This window comes from Rhodamnia argentea, chromosome 1, assembly GCF_020921035.1.
Source record: "Rhodamnia argentea isolate NSW1041297 chromosome 1, ASM2092103v1, whole genome shotgun sequence".
Taxonomy (NCBI): domain Eukaryota; kingdom Viridiplantae; phylum Streptophyta; class Magnoliopsida; order Myrtales; family Myrtaceae; genus Rhodamnia; species Rhodamnia argentea.
The window spans coordinates 11,032,115-11,040,086 of NC_063150.1; positions in this window are offsets into that span (position 1 = coordinate 11,032,115).

Sequence of the window (7,972 nt, forward strand, 5' to 3'; positions counted from 1 at the left end):
TTTGTTTAATGTGGTCATCGAACTTTTTGGAACATATTCAACCTAGTCCCCGAATTATAAGAAAATATTCAAAGCTGTTCTTGAACTTGAATTAATTAAAGGACTACATTGAGCATCTCCCTATAATTCGGGGGCTAAGTTGAGCATATTCCGAAAGTTTAGGGACCATATTAGTCAAATTAAAAATTTATGGATCACATTACACATTAGACCAAAAGTTCGGGGACCATTTATGTCAATATCTCTTGATTTTAATGAAGGGAGTCTCTCCTTTTCCGAAAAAAATTTAAAAGAGTTTATCTAAGAAAAAAGCGAAAGCTTAGAGAAGATTTTCTTGCCAATACATTGTAAAACAAACCTTACATGAGAATGCCAATAGGCATGTGCCCCTTTTGGTAAGGGATTGGTGGGGTGGGGATGCTAGGATCACATATGTGGGATTCGACTCCCACATTCCGCAGAGAGACAGAGCAAAAGTTAGAGAGATGAGACCAATAAATTCATGAAAAATGACTCTATTATGTTCGATGCGTGATGTGATACATTTGTAGAAAGATTTGCTCATATTTTTGTAGAAGAATATGTAGAGAACAATTGACGTGGGCGCTTGCAACATAATGCACCATAGAAGTAAATTACTGCGATTCCGTCTAATACACCATGTAGTTATATACCATATTAGAGTTATAGTTACTTGAAACCAAAATAACTAGCAACTTAAGTAGAAATATTTCCCGATAAATTTCACTTTTGTAAAGTATGATGTAGGAGATATACGATAACATTGATAAGTTAAAAAACCCTGTTCTCATGTAAGTTGGATGTGGTGGAAAGAAGATTTAATAGACATTAATTTTTTATGAAAACAATATCCGTAAAACCCTTCGCATGGGCAAACATATTAGCAGTCTACAAAATTTGAAAGGCTTAATTGTGAGAACGCAACCGATTCAGCTTTACTCGTTTTCGAATAAGATGATATCGCTACAATTATGAACTCACATACACCGGGTGCATCTAAGACTAATTCGCCACCAAGAATTCTTTCTTAACGATAATTTAGCCAAATCACTTTAAAATCAGTCATGCCTGCCAAGACCTCACCAGCCACGAATAAAGTCCTACACGTGGCTTAATGTTTTTTGGCTTTTACCCTACGTTTTTTTTTTCGTGAAAAAGCAAAATCTTGTAAAGTTGCCCCTAAAGAATAATATAAAGTGATGAACTCGATCAATCACTTTATTTCGAAAGCAATGGGGAATACTCAGATATAGTCGGCACAAAAGGAGCTCCTGAAAATCGAAGTGACAAGCATCACATCCTGAAAAAGAGGCCTCACAAGCCAGGGCAAGGCCGAAAGCGGTTCCTGGTTTTTTAAAGCAAACCTTTATCGCCTCTAGAGATTATCAGAGCAAATCAAAGCTACGATAAAAGCGATCTTTGAATGATCCACGAGCCAGGTCACGTCCTGATAAAGGGCTTGATTTAGAGAATGCCAAACAAAAGCAACTGGGTTGACTGAGTGAATGGTGTCTGAACAAGGTCTAGCGAAAGGAAGCTTCGCTTTAGGGTAAACCAGCCCGGTTGCACCAAAGTTGCTCCATATCTGTTGAAGAATTCAAAAAAATCCCAAACGGAATGTTTGGAAAAGAATAGCTTTACCGGATTACGAGGACGATCTCGCTGTCTCCTTCATTATCGTGCATTAATAACGTGGCGTGATAAAGGAGGGAGGGCGTAGAGATTGGTCATGGTTCAAGTTTCCACAACCACGACTTATAAACGGTCCAAAGCAACGCTTTTGCATGGCCGCAAACCGCCATTGTGTAGCCGTACTAGCAACCCTTTCCGTTTCATGGTGGTGAGTTTGTGGATTGCCGAATACGTCTCGAGTTCTAGCGGAGTAGCAACTTGGGTCGAAGCCTGGAAATAACGAAGATTGAAATTAGGCATGTCCAGGAACAGCGGAAGTAGGACCGGGGCGCTCGGACCGAAGTTTGGCCATTGAGCATGGACCGAGCGATCGACCAGCAAGGGCAAGAGGCACCTGCCCCTCCGGAGCCTAGTGCGTTTTCCAAGGAAAGTAAGCAACTACGGTGAAAAAAGTTTAGTTTTGAAAATTTCGAGGAAACTTGGGGATTTGAGACGAAACGAGAGTGTGGTTGTCACGGATCAATCTTAAGAAAAGCTAGATTGATTTGACACCTAGATGATCGTGTGATTAAATTAAGTGTTTGCAAAAAACAAAGAAGTTGCGGTCTAGGGGCAACGGGCACCCGACCTTTGTGACCGAGCACCCGGCCTAGCTCACCGGGCACGAACCGAGCGCCTAAGAGATGTATTGGATCCTTATAAATTTAGGATTTGAATATAATATGATTGCGTCTGGTCATATGAATTTTTAGCCAGAATATGATTGGATATGATAGGATATGAAATTCAGAGATTTTACTATATCTTATCCATTATATGGTGAATCGCAATATTAAAGCTAGAGATATTCCCGTTATATTTTGTCCATTGTTTGGTATGAATGGCTTATTAGTGTAAATGAACCTAAAAGTTACACAAATGGAAATGGTAAGAATCTCTCGTGACACTCTTGCCTACTTCAATTTTATTATTTTTATTATTATTTCTCCTTCTCTTTTCTTATTATTAGAATATTTGAATATCACATTACTTCTATATCTCAAAACTTAAACTTTTAAATTATGCCTAGAAAGATTTGAACTTAGTACCTCCTACTCTAATACCATATAAACGTTTTGTGAGACCACTACAAATTATTCTAAAAGTTTAAATTGTTAGATCAATACATAGCTTAGTATTCAAATATTCTACTAGAAATCTCAGAGCCAATGCACATCTAATGAATTGTTATTGTTATAGTATTTGAATATTAAATCATGTGAATAATTGGTAGTGGTCCCACAAAATTTTACATGGCTAAAGTCTAGCTTATGCGTGAGGGGGAGTATTATATTTAGGATGCATATTTTTTTTTTGAAATATGGATGATTTGGAAAACATCTCCTTAGAAATAATCATTTATGTCGCTTACAAAAATGAATGAATGAAGACTCTTTATTTGTCTGTGAGCTTTCTAAACTAAAACTAGTACAAGCTCCCGATTCAATGTAAAAGTGGATGTCAATAAGCATGCGGCCATGCTAGTAAAGGAATTGGGGGGTGGGAGCGCTAGTATCATAGGTGTTGGTTCAACTTTCACCCTTAGCAGAAAGCAGAGTAGGACAGACGAAAAAAAAAAAGAAATAAGTAGATAATTTAAATTTGAGTCATTCTTTTTTAATTTGTCGTTTACTATGTAGATTACAAACTGTGTAGTGTATATACCTTGTAGTGTTCCAAGTCCACCCATTTTCTCATGCATTATTAGCGAAAAAGGGGGCTCTTTTCATGATTTAGGATGAAAACTTGGGTCAACTCTTTAGCCCACAACCAATGTGCTTCTGCTGAAACTCCATGCAACATGATTGGGCTTTTGTTCTTTTTGGGCCATGATGATGATGGACACCAAGCATGGAGGCTCTGCCTGATTTGATCCCTAGAGATGGAACTTCTGGCCTTGGCAAAACTTTATATTTGTTTTTTTGGTCGATCGAAAATTTAATAATACTTAAGAGGTACATAGAAAGATTTCAAATTTAATAAATTCACACAACTATATAACAAAACAAATACTATAAAGTATATAACAAAGCACACTCTCCAGCTAAAAACATACTATTATCCCATGCCATTTGCAACGGCTTGTTGTGCCCATCTAGGTTCGACGCCCTTATCACCATCGTCGAGCAGTAACACCAATATCAATAAGATAAGAGAACACAAATCAAATACTTATAAGAAACTCTCAAATATATATCTAGATTTAGTTTGAAGAGTAAAACCCCCGAATCTAAAATTAAATATAAATCGGGAGGGGAGAGCGGCTTAATCTCGGAGAAGTTGTAGAGCCCCATCAAAAACATCTTCCTCTTCTTCGATGGTTATCGAATGGACGAATAGCTAAAATGATCTCCATGTTCACTCAAGAATAGCTGCAAAAATTTATTCGCACAAAAAACTCCAAAACAAAGTGACCGAGAATGATCGAAAAAGTACAAATTTTGTGTAATAATTTTTCCAATGTGGGCTACATTAATTAATATTGAAATTTTTGTTTTGCGGAATTGGCATAATAAAGAAAAGATATAAAACTTCTTAATTAGTCAAATATGGGGCTGGCTAGTGTGGGCTGCCTTGAGCTCGGTCTGTGATGAGAGGGCCTTGCTAAAACACTATAAATAGAGCTCAAGTCCCTCCTTCAATTCTGATGTACAAATAACCTCACATAAAAAGCCGTCACAAAACGTGATTCGTGAGGGGCAGCTTCATTGAAGCTAGTGATTCAAAGCACAATAGAGGAGAAATACTTGAGTCTTGGATTATCACTATTTTGCATCAAGAACGATGGATTCAAAATCAGGTGTACAAATTTCTTTTCTCCATTACTGTGTTTCTAGATTCAAGCTATGATGATCTTGGAGTGCTGTTCTAAGATTTTTTTTATGGCTAACGTCTTGAAGATGGGGAGACAGAGAACTAAAGGGACGGAAAGGGAGGGTGAGAAGGGGAGGAAGAGAGAGAAAAAAGTCCCTCTCTCCCTCAGGAAGTGCTAAAGTTGGTAGAATGATACTTCAAGTGTCAATATTTATGTATGACGCCCACTTTAATGTCAATATTTTTTTTGGATTACTTAAGTGTCATTTCTTTTATAAAAACGAGTATTTCAATGCCAATTTCGATGAGCCCGACTAGAAATCATACGTGGTAATTTTTTATTAATTAACTAATCCTAGTGGCTCGCCAAAGATCTTAGTCAGCATTCAAAGCACGGACGACGTCATTTAGCCAACTTCGCAAAGTGACTTTAAGTGCCTTAAGTTGTAAATTATGATCGTTTGAGTGCCAAGTTTTTCTGAAAGTGATCGCTTTAGTATCGCAAGTTGTAAAATGTGATCACTTAAGTGCCACTTCAATCAAGGGACGACATTCTCTTTTCACACGTGGAATTGATTTTTTTATTTAAAAAAGTCATGTCACTAAATTGTTTGAATTAAAAATGACATGTCACTAAATTGTTTTAAATAAAAATGTCACGTATTTATTTTCGCCAAAATCTCTTGTCGTTAGCACTTAAGTGATCATTTTTTCTCCAATTTGTCACTTAAATGAGCTGGCGAAAAATTTTGGCTCTAAAGTAAGCGATGTACATAAATATTATCACTTGAGGTGTTGTTATGCCCTAAAATTCGTATGTTTAACGTATGAAAATGACGGGCTTAAGGTGAACCTTGGCTTGTCTACGAGTAGATTTCTATCGATTCGGAAATGGGTTCCCAAGTTTTAGACATCAACTGCTTGAATGTTTGAGAAAAGTGGCAAATCTTGTGGGAGCACCATTGAGGATTGATCTGAATATAGCGGGCAGCGAGACAGGGGAGTATGCTCGATTTGGCCTTCCAATTTCAATTGCTAAACCGCTTCGAAAAACACGTTTGATTAGACGGAAGACGGCTCGCGCTCCTACATATTGGTCTAGAGAGTCTCTGCTTCCAATGCGGAATCGTTTGCCATAAAAAGGATAGTTGATCGGGGTTGAACGAGGCCAGAGAAGTGCTCAGATGGAGGAGCTGCCGGGAGCCACCTCGGCCATTGTCGGATTAATGCGGGCGATTGCTCGTGGAGCTGGAGCATTGCAGGACGGAGCAACATTCTCAGGAAAGCTAATGGGACTGCGGATGCATTGGCAAAACCGGGAAAGGAGCAAGATCGACAATTTGTCATATATGTCCACTCCAGATCGTATTAGGATTATAAAATCTCTAAAGACTCCAGTGGGAGAGATATGTAACTCAGCCTTATGTAGTCGAATGAAAGTTACTTTGTTTACCAAACCAACAAAAACTTTCGAGCTAAGGAGGAGATGTTGGTAGTTTGTTTGTAAGACGAATTTGGAAGCGCCTTGTCCCACATAAAATAGATGAAAGTGTGTTGGACCTTATTGTGCTCGTATTGCGGGTGCGCGATTATTAAAATTTCAATTTATAATCAGCCATTATTATGATTTATTTACTAAAAAAAATTTATTATTATACACTTTTGCAAAGTGTTATAATCCTTTACAAATCTGAAAAATAAATTAACTTGGTATAATTTGAGACTCACTCAAAATTTCCCTCTTTAATAGCTATGTCTTTGCCAAAAGGCGATGCGCGCAATGCTATAGAAACAACACTACCACCAAAAGGTTGAAAGAGCACAAATAAAGTATTGTCAAGATACACTAGTTACTCACAAAAATATTTTCAAATAAGCTCATTGTTGAACGAAGCGAGAGAGGAGCTTCAAAGATTTGCGAAGCGCTAAACTTTCTAGAGCAACCATCTAAAGCCAAAGCAAGTGAGCGGATTCGGAGAGAGCAGATTCTTCCAAAGCGCTTGTACTTTAATCTAATCTGGACAATCTTTATCGAAGGGGCTGGAGGTTAGCAGTTAGAAGAGAGAAAACCCTAAGGCCATGTTTGGTTGTCGGGATATAAATTACGATAAGATACGTTTTATTCTATCCCGTGTTTAGTAGCTTTCCAGAACGGGATAAACGAGGAATATAGTCGGGATAAAAAAAATTCCAGCGGAGGGGGTGAGAAAGACTATGATAGGATTTCTCAAGAAAACAGAAACGACGAGATTTCTCACAATCATCGCCTCTCCTTCACGATGGGCTGCCTCTCCGCAGCACCGAGCTGCCTCTCTAGCAAGAGAGCTGCTTGTTCGACGATGGCGACCGTCAAGTGTGGCCGCCTCTTAAGTAGCAACAACCTTTACGCCTCTTCATTGATGTCAGGCTGGGGTATTCGATCGCAAAGCTGGATATCTCCACGACTTTGTTCTTTAATCGACTATTTGACGTAATATGAGATTACGACCCTCGTTTTTCAATCACTTGGACATTTTCAACATTCGAAAGAGGTCTCAATATGTTATGAAGAACTTGAGGTTGATCATCGATTTTCAAAAGGGGTCTTGACATTCGAAAGGACTCCCTAGGACGGCTTGCGCGATCGCATCTTCAACTTGCGAAAATAATTAGATTGTTCAACACTTGTTTACTCACTTGATAAGACAACGAGCAAGGCCAATGAGTCATTCTCAAAGGATTCAACTCCAAATCAAGACTGCCAGGTTGGGGTATTCGATCGCAAAGCTGGATATCTCCACAACTTTGTTTCGTAATCGACTATTTGACGTAGTATGAGATTACGACCCTCGTTTTTCAACCACTTGAACCTTTTCAACATTCGAAAGAGGTCTCAACATGTTATGAAGAACTCAAGGTTGATCATCGATTTTCAAAAGGGGTCTTGACATTTGAAAGGGCTCCCTAGGACGGCTTGCGCGATTGCATCTTCAACTTGCGAAATAATTAGATTGTTCAACACTTGTTTACTCACTTGATAAGACAACGAGCAAGGTCAACAAGTCATTCTCAAAGGATTTTACTCCAAATCAAGACTGCTAATTCTATGGGGTCTGCTCTATCGATGTTGTGCCTGAATTTAGATGGCACAAGCTCTGTTCAATAATAACTCATACATCAGAACTAATTATTGAATAATTTCTAAAGCATTGTGATATTTCAGCAAAATAGAGTCAATCTTAGCCTCGCATTGCCTCTACTTATCTAACTTCAAATCCATAGTTCACCAATACGATATGACAAAATCTTTAGATTTCTTATCCTGTCATATTCAGTTTTATCCTAACTAGAAATTCGAACAACCAAACACAGCCTAAAAGGAGAAGGGGCGATGTTGAATGTGGGTTTTCTCTTACAACTTTTGAAAAATTGTTTTTGTTCATGTGCTTTTACACGTTCTATCTATTCTAACATATTGTCACTGTTA